This window comes from Belonocnema kinseyi, chromosome 6 (genome assembly GCF_010883055.1).
Source record: "Belonocnema kinseyi isolate 2016_QV_RU_SX_M_011 chromosome 6, B_treatae_v1, whole genome shotgun sequence".
Taxonomy (NCBI): domain Eukaryota; kingdom Metazoa; phylum Arthropoda; class Insecta; order Hymenoptera; family Cynipidae; genus Belonocnema; species Belonocnema kinseyi.
In genome coordinates, this window is record NC_046662.1 from 38,262,011 (window position 1) to 38,279,683 (window position 17,673).

Consider the following 17,673-nt stretch of genomic DNA (forward strand, 5'->3'; position numbering starts at 1 on the left):
TTGGTCAACGGAGGGGAAGTACAGGGACAAAACGAGAATTGGAAGAGTTAATCCTAACTTAATCCCTACTTTAGTCAGTGGAGGGGGAGTATAGGAATAGAAATAAAACTGGAAAAGTTAATTTTAAGGTCAGCCCCACCAGACATTGGTGAATGGAGAGGGAGTATAAGGACAGAACTGGAACTGGAAGATTCAATCTTAAGGTCAGTCCCACTCGACTTTGGTCAAAGAAGGGGGAGTATAGGGACAGAATTAGAACTGGAACAGTTAATCCTAACGTTAGTCCCACTCGACTTCGGTCAAAGGATGGGAATAAGGGGGCATAATCAGAACTGGAAGAGTCAATGTTTGTTTTCCTTGTATATTGAGAAGGGCAACAGCCTTCGAAAAATGAGCAATAAAAAAAAATGTGTACATGTCTTCAAAGTTTCTTCTGGTCATCCTCAGCCGCTTTACAGACTTCGACAGAAGAATTTTTATTTATTTATTTATTTATTAAATAAATTCAATTTTTTTATGGCTATCTGAAAATAGAAAATGCACCTACGAAAAACGGAATATAGAATTAAATGTAAATAGATTCAAATATTCTTCCTAATTCTATTTTTTGATTTTATTTTAGCGGAACACAAATCTACACCCAAATTTAAATTTAATAAATTGATGGAATTTTGAAAAAGTACTGATCTTCACGTTGATTGGTAATGTATTAAACTTGAAATTTCACACTAGGATTTTTAAATTCAGTATAAAATTTTTTGATAAAAACAATAACATAACTTAACAAAAAATTGTTTAAAATAAAAAATCTTTCTTAAAATTTAATCTTTTTGTTCTAAATAACCGATTTTAATATATATATATTTTTTAATAATAACCGATAACCTGAAATTGTCATAAATTTTCTTATCTTTTAAATCAAACAATTTGTTATTGAATGCAGGGATTTCTGGTAAGAACGTCAACATAACCATAATGGTGAATTTAATGATGATCTGAGAAATAGTGATAATCTGAAAAATGTTACTGTTTTAAAATTAAAAATACATATTATCGACGAAAAACACTGACATAAAAAATTGTTCTTAATTCTAAATCTTCTTTGAAATTTAACTGTCTTTGTTAAAAATGACCGATTTTATAAAAAACGCAAATTTAGCCTGAAATTGTTGAAATTTTTTAATCTTTAAAATCCGATGGTTTTTTTTATTATAAAATTTTGGTTATAAAATGCAAACAAGGCCAAAAATGTTAATTTAATGATTCTGTTTAATAATCTCAAGAATAATAATAATAATCTGAAAAATCTTAGAAATTTTAACAATTAAAAATACCAATGTTCAATTAAAAACACTAAAATTAGATTTAAAAAATGGTTGTAAATTGTAAATATTCTTAGAAATTTAACTGTTTGTGTTCAAAATAACCGATTTCTAGTAAAAAACTTCAAAAGAAACTAAATTTTTCTATAATTCTAAATCTTCCAAATCTAACGGTTTTTGTTAAAAATAATCGAATACCTGTGAAAACCGTTAATATAACCTGAGACTGCTAACAAATTGAAATCTAATTGCTTTTTAATAACAATACAAATTTTGGACCAAAAACAATAAAAAAATTATTTATGATTGTAAATCCTCTTTTAAAAGTGCTACCATAACCTCAACAAGTTCAAACATTAGTTAGTTATTTTATTAATCTAAAAATAATAAGATTCTTAAAAATTTAACAAAATTATTAATATTCTAGTTTTTCACATTTTAATATTTAAACCAAAAAATAATTTGATTCAAATCTGATAATTTTTCTTGAAAAATATTAATTTTGGATGCAACTCGCCAACATAACCTAAAAGTGTTATAAATTTATAAATATTGTTTTAAATCCAATAATTTCTTATTGAAAATAGGAATGATTTCTGAAGAAACATTAATATACAACAAAAAACATCAAACTGATTATGATTGTAAATATTCATCAAAATCTAACAATTTTTGTTTAAAATAAACGATAGAGATTTTGGACCAAAAACAATAAAAAAATTATTTATGATTGAAAATTCTCTTTTAAAAACGCGAGCATAACCTAAAATGGTTCAAACATTTGTTAGCTTTTTTGAAAATTCAACTGAAAAATATTATGGATCTTTAAAAATTAATAATTTTAGTTCAAAATAAGAGATTTCTGTCGAAAATCGTTAACATAACTTTAAATTGTTCCAATATTGTCAATCTTCTTTTAAATCCGTTTCGATATTCTTATTCGGAATCGAATCTTTTTTAATAGATAAGAATTTTAATTTTCAAAAAAATATTTAAACAATTAAAATATTTTTCAAGCCTATTATTTTAATGAAAAATCTTTTTGGATTATCTTGCTTGAAACTATCAGCCAACTTTGTTGGCTATTTTAAAGAAACATACATTTTTTATTAAAAATGTTGTAGTTCTTGTTCTAGTTCTAATATTCCATTTTTTTACTCCACGATTTGTTCGAAAATATAAAAATTCCATTTTAACAAATTTATATTTTTTGAATCTTTTTTTCAAAGTTGGCCTTTCATAAGAAAGACATCCTGTGATTTTTATTTGAGCTAAAAAAATTTTTTGTTGCCAATGAGAATTTTTGTCTATAAATCAAATTATAAAAAAAATCGATATAAAAGTGTGCATATAATGAAAACTAAAAAAAAATTCCTCGTGTTTTTTTTTTACATTTCTTGTATAAGTTAAGAGAAAATTTTGAAAATTACAATTTCGCGGAAAAATGCTCCCAGCCTTTCACATATTAGCAAAAACTGAAAAAATAATTGAATAAATAAAAAAATGGGGTTTGAAAAAATTATCTTTATTTCTTTCTTTGAATTTTGGAAACATAAAAAATAAGATTTTATTCAATATATCGGGATATATCGGGAAAATTCAATTACTTGTAATTTCTTGGAATTTTCGTTTGAATCTTAAAAAAAAGTTTCGCATAATTTCCTCTAAAAATAACATTTTTTCCAGCCTGAATAGAAATTCATTTTCTCAGTTGAATTGAAATATTGATACTTTATCTATGAGATTAAAAATTATGCAATTGAAAATCAAATAAATATTTCTAAAATAATTATTATGTATATCAGGTTCCTATTTTCAAATCCTTAAATAATTTTTGTTTGAATTTATAAAAATAAAACATACAATTTTAATCAAAAGAAATAATCCGGATCGCGAAGCTAAACATACATTTTAAATTTAGAGAATTATAGTTAATCTAAGTAAATTTTTATTTTTCAAACTAAACATAATTTAAGTTTCGACTAATCCATTTACGAACTTTTTGTCACTTTTCAATTGCGATTTACAAATTTTTAATTTAAGAAATTGTTTAGTATTTGAAAAATAGACTATAATATTATCCTTATTTGATTTTTTGACGTTTTTGTTTAATTAGACGATTCTTTCAGGATTTACTAATACCGATTTATTAATTTTCGTTTAACATTTTTTTCGATCTTTGAATAATTTTGATAATAATTTTAGATTTAACTTAATTTAAAATTAATTAAATTTAATCTTTATGACTAAAAGTTTAATTTTATATATATATATATATATATTTTGTGATTTGATTTATTTAAAAAAATGACTTAATCCAATGGTGCTTTAATAATTTTTGAGAAAAAGATATATTACATAAATATACGTATTATTTAGTTCTTTTTAGGCTTTTCTAAGTGTTTCATTTCATTTTTCAAATTAATTTGGCTATTTTGAGTGTCTATTTCTTTTTAAATTACTGAATATTTTTTGAACAATTTTTATTTGTGAACATTATTTTTCACCTCAAATCCAAATAAAATAAATTTTAAATCATTGAAAAATAAATTTAACATCAGTTCGAGAGTGAACGCAACTCTATCTGGTACAACGATCATCCATCCAAGTGTAACCGTGACAAGCGCTGCGTAACTTCGATGATCGATCGGGAAGCCCTAAACAAATCCATATTTCTAAAGATATTTATTTTTAAATTAACATGTAAAGTTTGGTAAATACTAAAATAAAATTGAAGCTTATACATGCGATTATTTATTTAAATTAAAATTTTTTTTTATTTTCCAATAACTTATTCAATCATATAAAACATTAAAAATTATCAAATAATTTTTTATTTACAATGACAAAATTTTGTGGTTTCGTGGGTTCGGTCGAGATTATGAATTTCTAGTTGAGTTTGACTACTTTTTTTTTGTATACAGTCTTCTTTTGCACACAAAAAAAAAGTAAATATCGTTACTTTTTCAGTTATGTAAATGTGCTTTTTGAAGAAAAAAAGTCTAGAGCCTTCAATTTTGGTTCGATTTAAATTTAAAAAAGTTTAAAGTTCATTAAGGTACTTTTCGTGCCAAAAGTCAGATGTCTGAAAAAAATAGTTTTTCTACGATTTTAATAATCAAAATATTATAACTGATGTAATTTTAAATAAAAAAACATTTTTTTAATGAAAAATAATAAAATTCACAAAAAAAAATATATTAACCATGTTTTTTGCATATGAATTTTTTCTGAACGTCGTTTCTAACCACTTTTGAAAGAAAAGATTTCTATGACTGAAATCATTAGAATAATTTTTTTTAAGCAAAAATTTTTTAAACAAATTAATAACTTTTAATATTATTTAATTATTTTAAAAATTGGAAACAGTAGAGTTGTAGAGAATGTTTTCCAGGGAAAAATAAGCCATTATTTATTAAATGCAATCATTTCTTAAATTTGGTAAGAAGCGAAGGTCAACAAAAATTCATTTGCAAAAAAAATGGTTAAAATTAATGTTTTTATTTGTGAATTTTAACATTTTCCATAAAAAATAATGTTTCTCATTGGAAATGACATCTGTTATAATATTTTGATTCTTAAAATCATAGAAAAGCAATTTTTTTCAGATATCTGACTTTTGGCACGAGAACTACCTTAATTTCTGAAGAACTCTCAGCTTGCAATTTTAGTTAATTTTTTTGTTAATGACATTTTTACTCAAAATATGAAAAAAGTGACATTTTTTAATAATTTTGTTAAAAGCTTTAATAAGTACTTAAATAAAGTTTACATAACTTTAAATTAAAGCTTGCGGACTCATAGAATGCTAATCATTAATTTATTGTTTGATTTAATTTTTATAAATAAACTTGATGGGATTAAAAAAATAATGAAAAAGTCAACAATGACCATTCTTATAAACAGTTTTTGTTGCAAAATATTTAAGTTTTGTTCCAGGTGAAACTATAAAAATATGGAAAAATGTCAACTTTAAATATTTTGCGAAATAAATGTTTATAACTATGGTTAATAATAAAAAAATTTTTCTAATAAAAGGTTATTTCAACATTAATGCGAAGTAGTTTTAGGTACAAGTTTTTAAAATCATTTTGCGTAAACAATATTTAAATGCACTTTGATTCAACTAAAAATTAAAAAGCTTTGCAAAGGCAATACAATATATAATTTGTTGTAAAAAAAGTCTCGTGAAGTAAATTTCAAAAGGTCCCATGCATAAATTACGTAAACTTTTGTTCTGAAATTTTTAACCACGACTAAATTTTTTTATGAATTTATTTAGAAGTCCTTTAAACATAATTTATGATGCTGGGGGGGGGGGGGGTCAACAAGATTGGAATTTTAACCGCGAAAGGTTTTTCTGACAGTATATAAAAAAAAATCATCCAAAATGTGGAACTTTAAGGCCAAAAATAGTGGAGCTTTTTTCAAAAAAGTTGAATTGTAAAAATATAGAAGAGAAATGTTTAACCAAGAAAAGTAAAGTTAGATTTACATGAAAAAAATTAAATTAAATTTTTTTCCAACAAACCAGTTGAATTTTGTACTACAGGTGAATTTTCTCCAAAAAAAGTTCTTTTTTAACCGAAAATTCAAATTTCTAACGAATAAGTAGAATTTTTAGTAAAAAAGAAAATAATTTATAACCAAGAAGACGAATTTTCAACAAATTATTTGAATTCTTTCTACTAAACAGTCTAATCTTCAGATTAAAAAGATGAATTTTTGACGAAAAATGTAATGGTTAATATTTAAAAAACAAAAATTTAATTTAATATAAAAAACAGTTCGATTAAAACATAACAAATAAATTTTCAACAAAATACTTGCGTCCTTAACTAAAACATAATTATTTTAGACTCAGCAGTTGCATTTGGAACCAACGAAAATATAGTTTTTAACCAAAAAGAAGTGTTCTTAACAAAATGCATGAATTTTTAACCAAAGATTTTAATTTTCAACAAAAAAGATCAACTTTTAACCAAAAATAAAATAATAAAATTTTTAGTTAAAAGATTGAATTTGAAAAAAATGAATTTTCAACAAAATAGTTCGATGCTCAAACACTACAAATTTCTTTTCAATTTGTTCAGTTTTTCAAATAATAAGGATCAATGTTTAACAAAAAATTATATATTTCAATTTCCAATTAAAAAAATTATCAAAAATAATTTTTTTTCACAAAACAATTGAATTTTCAAGTTAGAAAGACGAATTTTTAACCAAGCAGTTTGATTTTTGGACAAAAAGATGAATTTTCAAGAAAGTATTTCATCTTTCAAACAAAAAGTTTGATTTTCAACTGAAAAAGATTAATTCTCATAAAAAAAAATATATAATAGTTGATATTTCATCTAAAAAATATTTGAATATAAAATTTTTAAAAAAAGTTTAAGTTAATCATAAAAGACGAATTTTCAAAAAACTACTTGCATCCTCAACTTAAACGGATTAATTTTAAACCAAACAGTTATATTTTTAACCAAAAAATCGATTTTTCCTTCGAAAATACAAATATTTAATAAACTACATATTTTTTCAGCCAAATAGTTAGATTTTTAACACAAAAAATTCATCTTTAACGGAAAAAATAATTTTTAACCTAAAAAGATGAAGTTTCAACGAAAAAGTAATATTAAAATTTTCGGTTAAAAAAACATTATTTGCAACCAAAAAAGACGAATTTTCCTACAAAACAGTTGAATTTATATCTGAATAAATAAAAAGACAATAAAAATAAATTCATGAGCAAAAAAATAATAATAGAATTTTCAATCAATAATAATGAACTTTTAACACAAAATGATCAAATTTCTACCAAAAGATTTTAATTGAATTTTCAACATCAAAATATACATTTTAAATAAAAAGGTTAATTCTCAACAAAATAGTTCAATTTTTAACCAAAAAAGACGAATTTCGTACAAAACAGTTGAATTGTCAACTTAAAACTATTAAGTTTTAGCCAAAAAATTAATTTGTACCAAACAGTTGCATTTTTAATCAAAAAAGGGAAAATTTCAGCCAAAAAGATTGATTTTTTACTAAAAAAGACGAATTTTTAAACAAATATATAAATTATTCAACAAATAGTTGCATTTTCAACTAAAATATATGAAATTTTCACAAAAATGTATGAATGTTTTAACCAAAAAGGCGAATTTAGAAAAAAGTTAAATTTTCAACCAAGAAATATTTCAGTTGAATTTTCAATACCAAAAAATTAATTTCAATAAAAAGGTTAATTTTCCACCAGGTACTTGATTTTTTAACAAAAAAATTGATTTCTATTTTGAAAAAAAGTGAATTTTTAACTATCAATACATTAGTTTTCCAACAAATAGAGTAATTTGCAACCAATTTTATTATTTTAATGCCAAAAAGACGAATTTATAACAAAATAAATGAATTTTCAACTAAAAAAGTTACATTTTTATCCAGAAATGAAATAGTTAAATTTTCAGTTAAAAAAATTAATTTTTGACCAAAACAAAAGCGATGTCTCAACAAAATAATTACTTTGAACCCCGAACAGAGTAATTTATAAGCAGACTTTTTTTACCAAAAAAGGTTAAATTAAAAAAAAAACAGGTATATTTTCAAATAAAAAAAGAAACTAATCACATTGTTTTATTTTTAAGTCAATAAAGATGAATTTTCAGCAATAACAGCAAACAGTTGAATTAGCAACAAGCATTAAAAAACAAATAAAATTGTTTAATTTTCCCACAAATAATAAAATTTTCAATCAAATAATAAAATGTTTAACTAAAGAAGATTACTTTTGTAACCAGAAAGTTAATTTGTAGAGTTTTGTTCTTATTTGATTCAATTAATTCATTCTTCATTCAAGGGGAAAAACGAAATAAAGGGGAAGGACTGTAAAGCCTGCAATAAATAAAGAGGAATTGTGATTCTTTACAGATTGAAGAATAATAATTTAAATAATCATTACATTTACTTTTCAATAATTTTTACATATAAGGCTAGAAAAATTTAATTTTTGTTAGAAAATAAGAGTAATTTTCCAGTGCACACTTATTGATTTCAGATTACACATTTTTTAATTCATCAACATTTCAGGCCATAAAGATGTTATAAAATTGCCTGTTTGTACAACGAAATTCTTATTCGTATTACCAAATTTCATTTCCAAAAAAAGATTTCATCAAGGTTCAACTTTTATTTAATTAACGAAATTGATATTTTATATATATGTTTTTTTCCTAAGTTTATAAAATCATAGTAACATTTTGAGGTGGGGGGGAAGGCCAAATCAAATCTCACGCTATCTTGATGACGTCTTATTTGTTTACAAATTCCTGATTTCATGATTATTGCATTCAATATCAAAAATAATATTCCTAGGCACTCCTCCCCTTTTTAAGACCGCATAGAAAAATCGTAAATCCCCCCTCTCCTACCCAAAAAACTGTACGTAATTTATGCACTGCCTAAGAGTAACCGAAAAAGCAACAATTCCTTGTCAAAAAAGGCAGAATCTTAAAAGAAATTAGTTATTTTTCATGAGTGCCTTCTGGCCAACAACTGGCTTGGTACCAATTGTTGGCCAGTAGTGTGCCGGTACAGAAAATACTGGCACTAATCCATATTGTCTGCCGCGAATGATTGAACCTCGATCGAGAATCGATTTCTAAAATAATAACTCTCGAGGATCACTTTTCCATCTTCTGTTCGGCTGCAACGAAACCACGCTGACCGGGACCATAATGGCCGCAGGAAGTCGAGCGTCCCAAGGCTCAACATTTCTGCTCTTCTATCACTCTCGTCAATATTTGACAGGTTTTATTCGACGCGTCGAATTTAATCGAAGCCTCATCGTATGACTCCTAGGCGGCAGTTAAATCGTTTTTCACACCTTGGATCGCACCTGTGTCAAGCACACGCTACACAATACACCGCAACATCACAAACACCAAGCGATCGACGCTGAGGTGCTCCCGAACTGAAGAGAGTCACTTCTTCGCCGTTTTTCTCGCCGTCGCTATCATCGTTCACCTCCAATCTGGCGTGAGTATTTATTTTTTGATAATACTTAAGATTCTGATTTACATCAAGCTCAGTAGATTTTTTTTTATCAAGATATTCTATGTACGTCACATTCCAATTTTCACCGATCCGTAAGGAAAAGCATACGTTCATATTTTTATATACACACGTGTTTCATGATAGAGGATTGGGATCAATGTATGAATGTCGTGTCGTAATAGACTCGCTTTTCGATTCTAGGTTAAACATTTCGATCCGAATTTTATTTCTTATTCGTTTTCATTTTTTTACGTCTCTTGCCTACAGACTTTTGGTAACCTTGAGCTTTTTCAACGAACTCTTATTCAAAGCGATCTTCGGAATTATTTTTTCATGTTATTATAAGTCTCGACTCGTTTGCATATTTGTTCTTCCACTCTTTTTCTTTTTAATTTGGGTTTTTATTTTCGAAGGAAATATGGGTCGTTCCATTTTATTTCGTCCCAGTTGGTTGCGGCCTGTTTAAAAATCTTGATACTTATGGATAATAATTTTATTTTCGTTTCGAAAATACTGGAGATTTTAGTAGCAATATTCTTTACATAATCAAAGTTTTGTGCATAAAACAATGTAAATTTACCTCAGTATTGTTTTCTACTGAAATTCGCGGTTCTTTTTTTGTAATGCTTTTTTCCATTTGTGCTTTCTTCTTTAGGTTGCAATTTATAAAAAAAAAACTTGAATATTTAAACAAAGGTATTCATTTTCACAATTACGGTTCCATTTGTTAAAACAAGAAATTAGAATTGGGGACAGGCTTTACTTTACATAAGAGAAAATTACGTACACGCAATAAGTGTATCAGTTTTTTTCCTGCATTAGGTACACTTCATTAACAAAACATTTATTCTTTACTGACAATTTTAGCAGACAAAATTTGATTGTTCAAAGTGTTATGACAACTTAGATAAATAGTCTTTTTGGATTAGTCATATTTCGACACTGAAAAGTTTGATGAACTTGCGGAAAAATGATAAAATTTTTTTTTGAGGGACTTCACTTTGAATCAAAATATCTATTCGCTGAAACAATATGAAATAAAAACTTGAATTGAATATTAACCACTAAAGATTTGTAGCGACTTTGATTTACGAAAGAAATGATCTTGTATTGAGAAAATCAATCCACATAAAATACACTGAATTCATTGAATAAAAGATAAAAAGTAGATAATTCATTCACCTGTACATTCTTTCACTGTGAATGGCATCCAAACCGTAGCCGTCGGAACGAGATATCAGCAGCAAATGTATAATTGACAAATCTGTCTAGGTTATGTATATTTAATAATCTCTTATCGATAAGATATTAAAAAAGATTGTCATTGTCTGTTAAATAAACAAAAAGAGTAAATAAACATATAGTCGTTTACTTTTTTAATACTATGCATTCAATGATTTCAAAAATCTTTTGACATTTGTTCTTATGCTTGATATTATATAATATTTTTTAAATTAATCGTTTCTCTAGTAATAAAAATATAAAAGTATGCAGATTATTGTTAAAAAGAAATTGTAAAAGTTGTAATTGTTGGTGCAATCTTGACGCATTGAATCAAATTGATATAAAACTGTATTACATCATTTAAAAGTACGTATTAGAACAATTAATTGTCATAAAATCATTAGGGACAAGTTGTAAAATTAAATAAGCTGTAACCTTTTTATTTTATGTGATAATCTTCTTCATTTCCATAAACTTGATTTCCTGTAAGCTTTTTATCTTCTGTAAACTAATATTCTTCAATTTCCGTATTAGAAAATTAAACATTTTAATTAATTTTTTAAATCTTTTTTATTCCAACTCATATAATTTATAATTTAAACGTTAAATAATAATAGGATCAATAGGGGCAAGTGCGACACAAAATTACAGAGTTAAACTTTATTTAGTGATATTTCAAATATTTGAGAAGATTCTTGTTGACATTTTTTTCAAAATTATCTTTGGACTTTCTACTCTTAATCGGCCCCTTTTTTAGTCACAACTAAAATTTCCTGAAAAAAGGTTTTTAGTTTTCTTTGACAGTGTTTCGAAGATTTCAGATTTTCTGTTATTATAAGGACAGAAAGAAAAAAATAAAAGTTACACTCCTTTAATAAACATTCAACTATTCAGTGAAACATTTATTTATTTGGTTCAAAATTTAATTATTTGGCTGAAAAGTAAAATATTTGATTGAAAATTAATTTTTTTTAAAGATTCATCGTTTTATTTAAAAACGAAGCTCTGGGGTTTAAAATTTTATCTATTTATTTATTTTTTTTTTATTTTTGATAAAAAAAGTTCTTTTTTAATAAAAATGCAACTATTTGGTTGAAAATTAAATTCATTGGTTGAAAATTCAACTATTTCAATAAAAATTAGTTGTTTTTTTTTTAGTTTAGAACTAATATTTTTACTTGAAAATGTAACCATTCCATTTTTGGTTCAAAATTGATACTTTTAATTTAAAATTGATCTGTGATAGTTGAAGATTGAACTATTTAGTTGAAAATTTATCTTTTTTTATCGCAGTCTTTGATAATAATTGAAAATTTTTTGTGGTTGAAATATCATTTATTGCATGTTTCGTTGAGAATGCATCTTTTTTGCTTGAAAAATTCACGTACTCAGTTCAAATTTAAACTATTTTGTAAAGAATTTATTTTTCTTAGATTGAACTATTTGATTATACATTAACTTTTTTGTTGAAAACTCATATTTGCTGGCAGAAATTTCGTTTTTTCGGCTTGAAAATTCAACAATTTGGTAAAAAATGAAACTACTTGGTTGAAATTAAACTTTTAAATTGAAAATTCATATTTTTAATTGAAAATTCAACTATTTAGTTAAAAATTTCAATTTTTTGTTGAAAATTTAAATGCTTGCTTGAAAGTTCAACTACTTTGTCAAAAATTTAATTTTGCTTAAGATTTATCTTTTCGGTTGAAAATATTTAAGTATTTGTTGAAATTTTGTTGTTGTTAAAGTTATTTTTTTTTAAATATAAATATTAAATTTTTGGTCAAAAATATATTGTTTATTAGTTGCAAATCGGACTTTTTCGTAGAAAATTCATGTATTTGGTTGAAAATTCAACTTTTCTGTTGAATTTAAATGTTTTAAAATTTGTTTCATTCTTGTTGAAAATTGTTTTTCATTTAAAAAACAATTTATCCTTGTAAATTAAAAGTTCTGTTATCTGGTCGAAAATGCAATTATTTTGTTGAAAATTCGTTCTATTGGATTACAAATTAATTTTTTACGGTACAAAGGTAATCTTTTTTGGTTGAAGATTAACTTTTTTTTAAATTCAAAATCCTGGATTAGAAATTTAACTCTCTTTTAAAAGAATCATCTTTTTGACTTAGAAATTCGACTGTTTCCATGTAAATGAAACAGTTGAAATTTGGTTGAAACGGTTGCAATTTAATCTTTTTGGTTTAAAATTGGACCTTTTGCTTAAAAATGCATATTTGTAGGTTGAAAATTCAACTAGTTTGTTAAAATCATATTCTTTCGTTAAAAATTAAAAATTCTTCCTAAAATTGTTCTCTTTGGATTGAAACTTAATTTCATTCTTCTTGTTTAAAAATTAACATTTTGAATGACAATCCAACTGCCTTTGGACGAAATCGTCTTTTTAGGTTCAAAATTAAACTAATTGATTAGAAATTTTATCATATTGTTGCAAATTTGTCACTTTTGCTTCAAACTTCAAATCCTTGGACAATAATGCAAATTTTTGGTTAAAAATGAATTTTTTCTTGGAAAATTCGTTTTTTTTTAAATGTAACTATTTAGTTTAAAAATTTAAGTATTTCAAAATTCATCTCTTTTGCTAGAAAATATTTTCTTGAAGAAAAATTCAACTACTACCTTGAAAATTTAATTAATTTTCATTTGAAATCTTAGAAATTTGGAGTGTTTTATATTAAGATTAATATTGTATTAACATTATTTACATTTAAAAAATTGAATCCCCTGTCATGTCGCTGTTTTGAGAGAATTTTGGTTTGTTTTTAATTTTAATATTTTAAATTATTCTTCAATAGAAATAAAATAAAAAAATTGAATTTGAAATGAAGGTTCAGTGAAAGTAAAAAACTTGTCTATTTAAAGTTTTATGATTTCTGAATTGATTAAAAATTATTCGTTTACGTAAATGTATGTATTAAAATATTATTCTCCAACAACGAGGTTAAACTAACTTTCAACTGTTGACGTAGTCTAATTTTTAATTACCCTGTAGTAATTTATCGTCAAAAATAATACAAATAACCAAATTCTTGAAAAAACCAGGGATATTCAAGAAAAATATAATTTCTTTCTCCATTCTTAAGAAAAAAAATCATTATTGTAATAGAAAAAGTAAATTACGAATTTTTTTCCCAATACAAATTTTTTCTTTATCACATTTACCCATATCGACCCTACTTGATTTTTTGAAAATTCTAAAGTTTCAAATTTTGAAATTAAGATTGTGAATGGTTTACGTTAAGAAGATTGTAATTCAAATATTAGAAATAAATAAATTAAAATTTGAGAAGTTCTTCTCCAAGATTTTACATCTAAATTTTCTAATTTAGATCTTAAACAACTAAACTTGTTGGCATAAACAAATCTTTTTGTTGTAGCTTCATTTGTTAGACCTGAAATCAAGCTTAATAATTTGATCAGGGCTGCATCAAAATCCAAAACATAATCTTAAATTAACTGTGAAAGGTCAATTTAATTTCTAAAGATTTGAATTTAAATTTTTGATATTTGAAACTGTAGGAAAATTGATTTACCATGTTGTACTCTATTTTTAAAATTGTCGTATTTTCTCAAACTCTGATTAATTTCCAGACACTTGTAAATTATATTTCACATCCTTTTCATAAATACAGTATAATTCATTTTCTAATAATTACATACGGATACGAATTATCTGGTGCAAAGCTTCATTGCTATTTGCTTGAAGATTCATCAGGAAAGATGGAGTTTATTATGGGCTTGTACAAGTACAGTTTTTTAATTCCTTGAAAAGTCTCGTTAACTTTTTAGTGTCTCTACACAAAAGGCTATAAAAAGAGCTTACTTTTGGTGCACTCAATGCATTGTTCTCATAAACTACAGCATTAAAGCTGACAGTCAGTCACCTACGTTTCCTGGATTTTCTTGAAATAGAAAACAATACCTCTCGAATGAATGAATCGCAATTTATAAAAAACATTATCAATCCCACAATTTAGTTTTATAATTAAGCCTTTCTCAAAAAAAAACCACCTAATTCGACTTAGGTTTTGGTATTTACAAATCAAAAAGGATATGTTATGGTTTTTAAAATGTGTGCACAATTTGAAACATGTATTTTCTGGTTTGTAAGAACACATTTACTAAACTATTATATTGTACCAGTCAGGAAATTTAGTGCTGCTAATAAATTAATGTGGAGCCAACTCTACTCTTTCAGCAAGTCACTGCAAATCGTGAAATATTTTTATTTACAACGCCTATTAAAACTTCTCCAGGCCTCATAGTTAAAAATAACTTGACGATTTTCTGTGTTGTTGCACAAAATGAGTAAAGATGATTCACAGAAGGTAAAATATAAAAAATAAAATTCTTTCGTAAAAAACGATTGTTTGCTTTGAGTCTATCGTTCAATCTAAATCTCTTGATTTCGATCGATCATCAACTAAATGGAAAATGGAAAAAAACAGACACCTGTAAATTACGTAAGGGACGTGAACCACTTGGAGTTCGGTCTTTGGCCATAGCTCAGTGGTAGTTTCACGTGCTCGTTGAAAGCAAAGAGTATTTTTTCTCGTAGATTCCAAGATATCGCATCTCTAGATCGTGTACGTGACACGTTTACAGGTCTCCTTACTGATAAGGGTGATTCGATGATAAGATGGCGGATTTGCTCCACAATTTCAGCGATGACGCAAACCACTTCGACCTCCACGACTCGCTTTTTCTTTTCCACAACATTCTTTTGTTTCAGGAAAGAACAACATATTCCACGACATCGTTGGAACTCGCACAATCTATTTTTATTCGTCATCTTTCAGATTTTATTAAACTGCCACTTCACTATCCCTTTTCCTGATTGTCTTTTTAGCAAAAAAGATCCGGAATCCGGATCAAAGGAAAAAGCTGCCCAAGTTAAATTCCTTCAGGTAGAAAATTGAGGAAGAGAATTCGAAGAGAGACACTCGCACTATTAGTATCATCACTTGTTTCGGAATCTTGAGTAGATCACTTTGGCTAATAACTTTCACAGCACAAATCCTGAAGAGTAATCCTTGATTAAGAGTTGGTTCCACGCAAAAATCATTTGGGAATTTGATGAGAAAGGATGAATTTTGATAAAAGGGAGTTGGGATGAATTTGTGAGGTGGTTGATTGGAAAAGATGAGACTCGCGAGATTGTTGACTACCTTATGAGAGAGAGCAGCCCTACGCGTTCCTGTCGGCCCCGACGACTGAAATTATCATTTTAGCTGATACTAGCTAATGTAATGATGCAGTTTTATCTCTTATTATCATGGGAAACGAGATAAATCGCGATAGTGCCGTTTATTTTGACAACGCTCTCTTCCCTCTCCGACACCGTCGCGTCGCAGCGCACAAGGTGGTATCAGCCCTCGTATCTTGCCGGGGCTTCTGTAGCCTTTAGATAGGTGCCAGTGACCCAGGATCACCTTTCCCATGTTCAATTTGATCTTGGGATTTGAAGAAAACCTTCCCAATATCTACGAACGTAAAAATATCATATCAATTTTTTTTTCATTTGAACAAAACTGGAGAGAGAAATGATTGGGAAGGTCAAAATGAGAGAGTGCTTCTCCAGGTTCGCCTTGAGGGAAACAATTTTTACGGGGCACTATCAGTGAGAACTAGATTGTTGCGGATTAAAATCAAATCTGCCCTTGAATTTATACACTCAGAGCAAAAGTTTTCTTAAAACAAAAACTTCATTTCTCTTGTCTGTTTTGTTCTGAACCACGTGGAAATTGTCTTTACAGACGGTTTTATTTGGCTGCAAGATAGCCTGAAGTTTGTCGAAAAAGGATAATATTTTTTTGCAATAAGAATATTTTTGTGACAAGTGGAAATTCACTTAAAGTTCAATTTTGGAAGAACCTTTATTTGGGTCAAGAAGCATCCTTTCGAAATAAGAGGCAATTTCTCTAAGTGATTGATACAAATCATAAAGCTGAATATATACTGTCCCTGAAATATTATATACTTGTGTTTGAAGTAATTGTTTTTTGTTACGCAATTTTTTCAAACTCGCAACAACTTTCAGCTAAAGATTATCTTTTTAGTTGTACATTTTATTATTTGGTTAAAAATTCAACCCTTTTCGTGAAACATAAACCTTTTGTTTAAAATTGATATGTTGTTGCTGATAAGTCAACTGAAATCTTTTTTGGATGAAAAATATTTTTTTCTGAAAATTTTTCTTCTTGATTTAAAATTTCATCTTTTTATTTATTAGAAATATTTCATCTTGCTTGTATAGAAATGCAATTATTTGTTGTAAATTGCTTTGTTTTCTAGAAAATTTACTTTTTGTTGAAAATTCGTATTTTTGTTTTAAAAGTCCATGGAAATCTTTTCCGATGAAAATTCAACTCTTTTATTGAAAATTTATCGTTTTAATTTAAAACTTCACCTGTTTTAGTAGAATTTTTATTTTTCTTGGAGAATGCAACTGTTTGGTTGGAAATTTATAGAAAGTTTTTAAAAAGTCATATGCTTGTTGGTTAAAAATTCGACAATTTAATACAAAATCAAATAGTTTACAATTCTTATTTCGGTGTTCGAAAGTGAACTGGAATCTTCTTTGGTTGAAAATTAACCAATTAAAATTTTTTTCTTAAATCGTCTGCTTTAAAAGAAATTTCATCTTTCCTGAATAAAATGCAATTGTTCATTTAAAAATTAAAATCTTTTTCGAAATTTTTTCCCTCTAATTTTAAAATTCATCTGCTTTAGTAGAAATTACATCTTTCTTGGATAAAAATGCAACTGTTTGTTCGAAAATTCAACAATTTTGTTGAAAAGTCACAATTTTTGGTTAAAAATTCTGCCGCTTTGTTGAAAATTGAACTATTTTTTACAAAATATTTTTTTCGTTTAGATTTAATATTTTTTGTTAAAAAGAGAATTGAAATCCTTTCTGGCTGAAAATTGCACTATTTAAAAAAATTTTCTTTTATTAAAAAATTCATGTTTTAAGAGAAAATTCATCTTTTATGAACAAGAATACAAGTATTTGGTTGAAAATTCAACCTTTTTGGTTGAAAAAATTCGTCTTTTCAGA

General features: G+C 26.1%; 1 protein-coding gene across 1 annotated transcript in view; it reads left to right on the forward strand.

Annotated features, from left to right (window-relative positions):
* The first annotated feature begins 9,262 nt into the window (after positions 1 to 9,262).
* Positions 9,263 to 17,673, forward strand: part of LOC117175224 (box A-binding factor-like) — a 54,883-nt gene continuing 46,472 nt past the window's right edge. The window contains exon 1 of the mRNA XM_033364884.1: positions 9,263 to 9,353. The gene's annotated coding sequence lies outside the window, so the exon portion shown is untranslated. The remainder of the gene's footprint in view (positions 9,354 to 17,673) is intronic.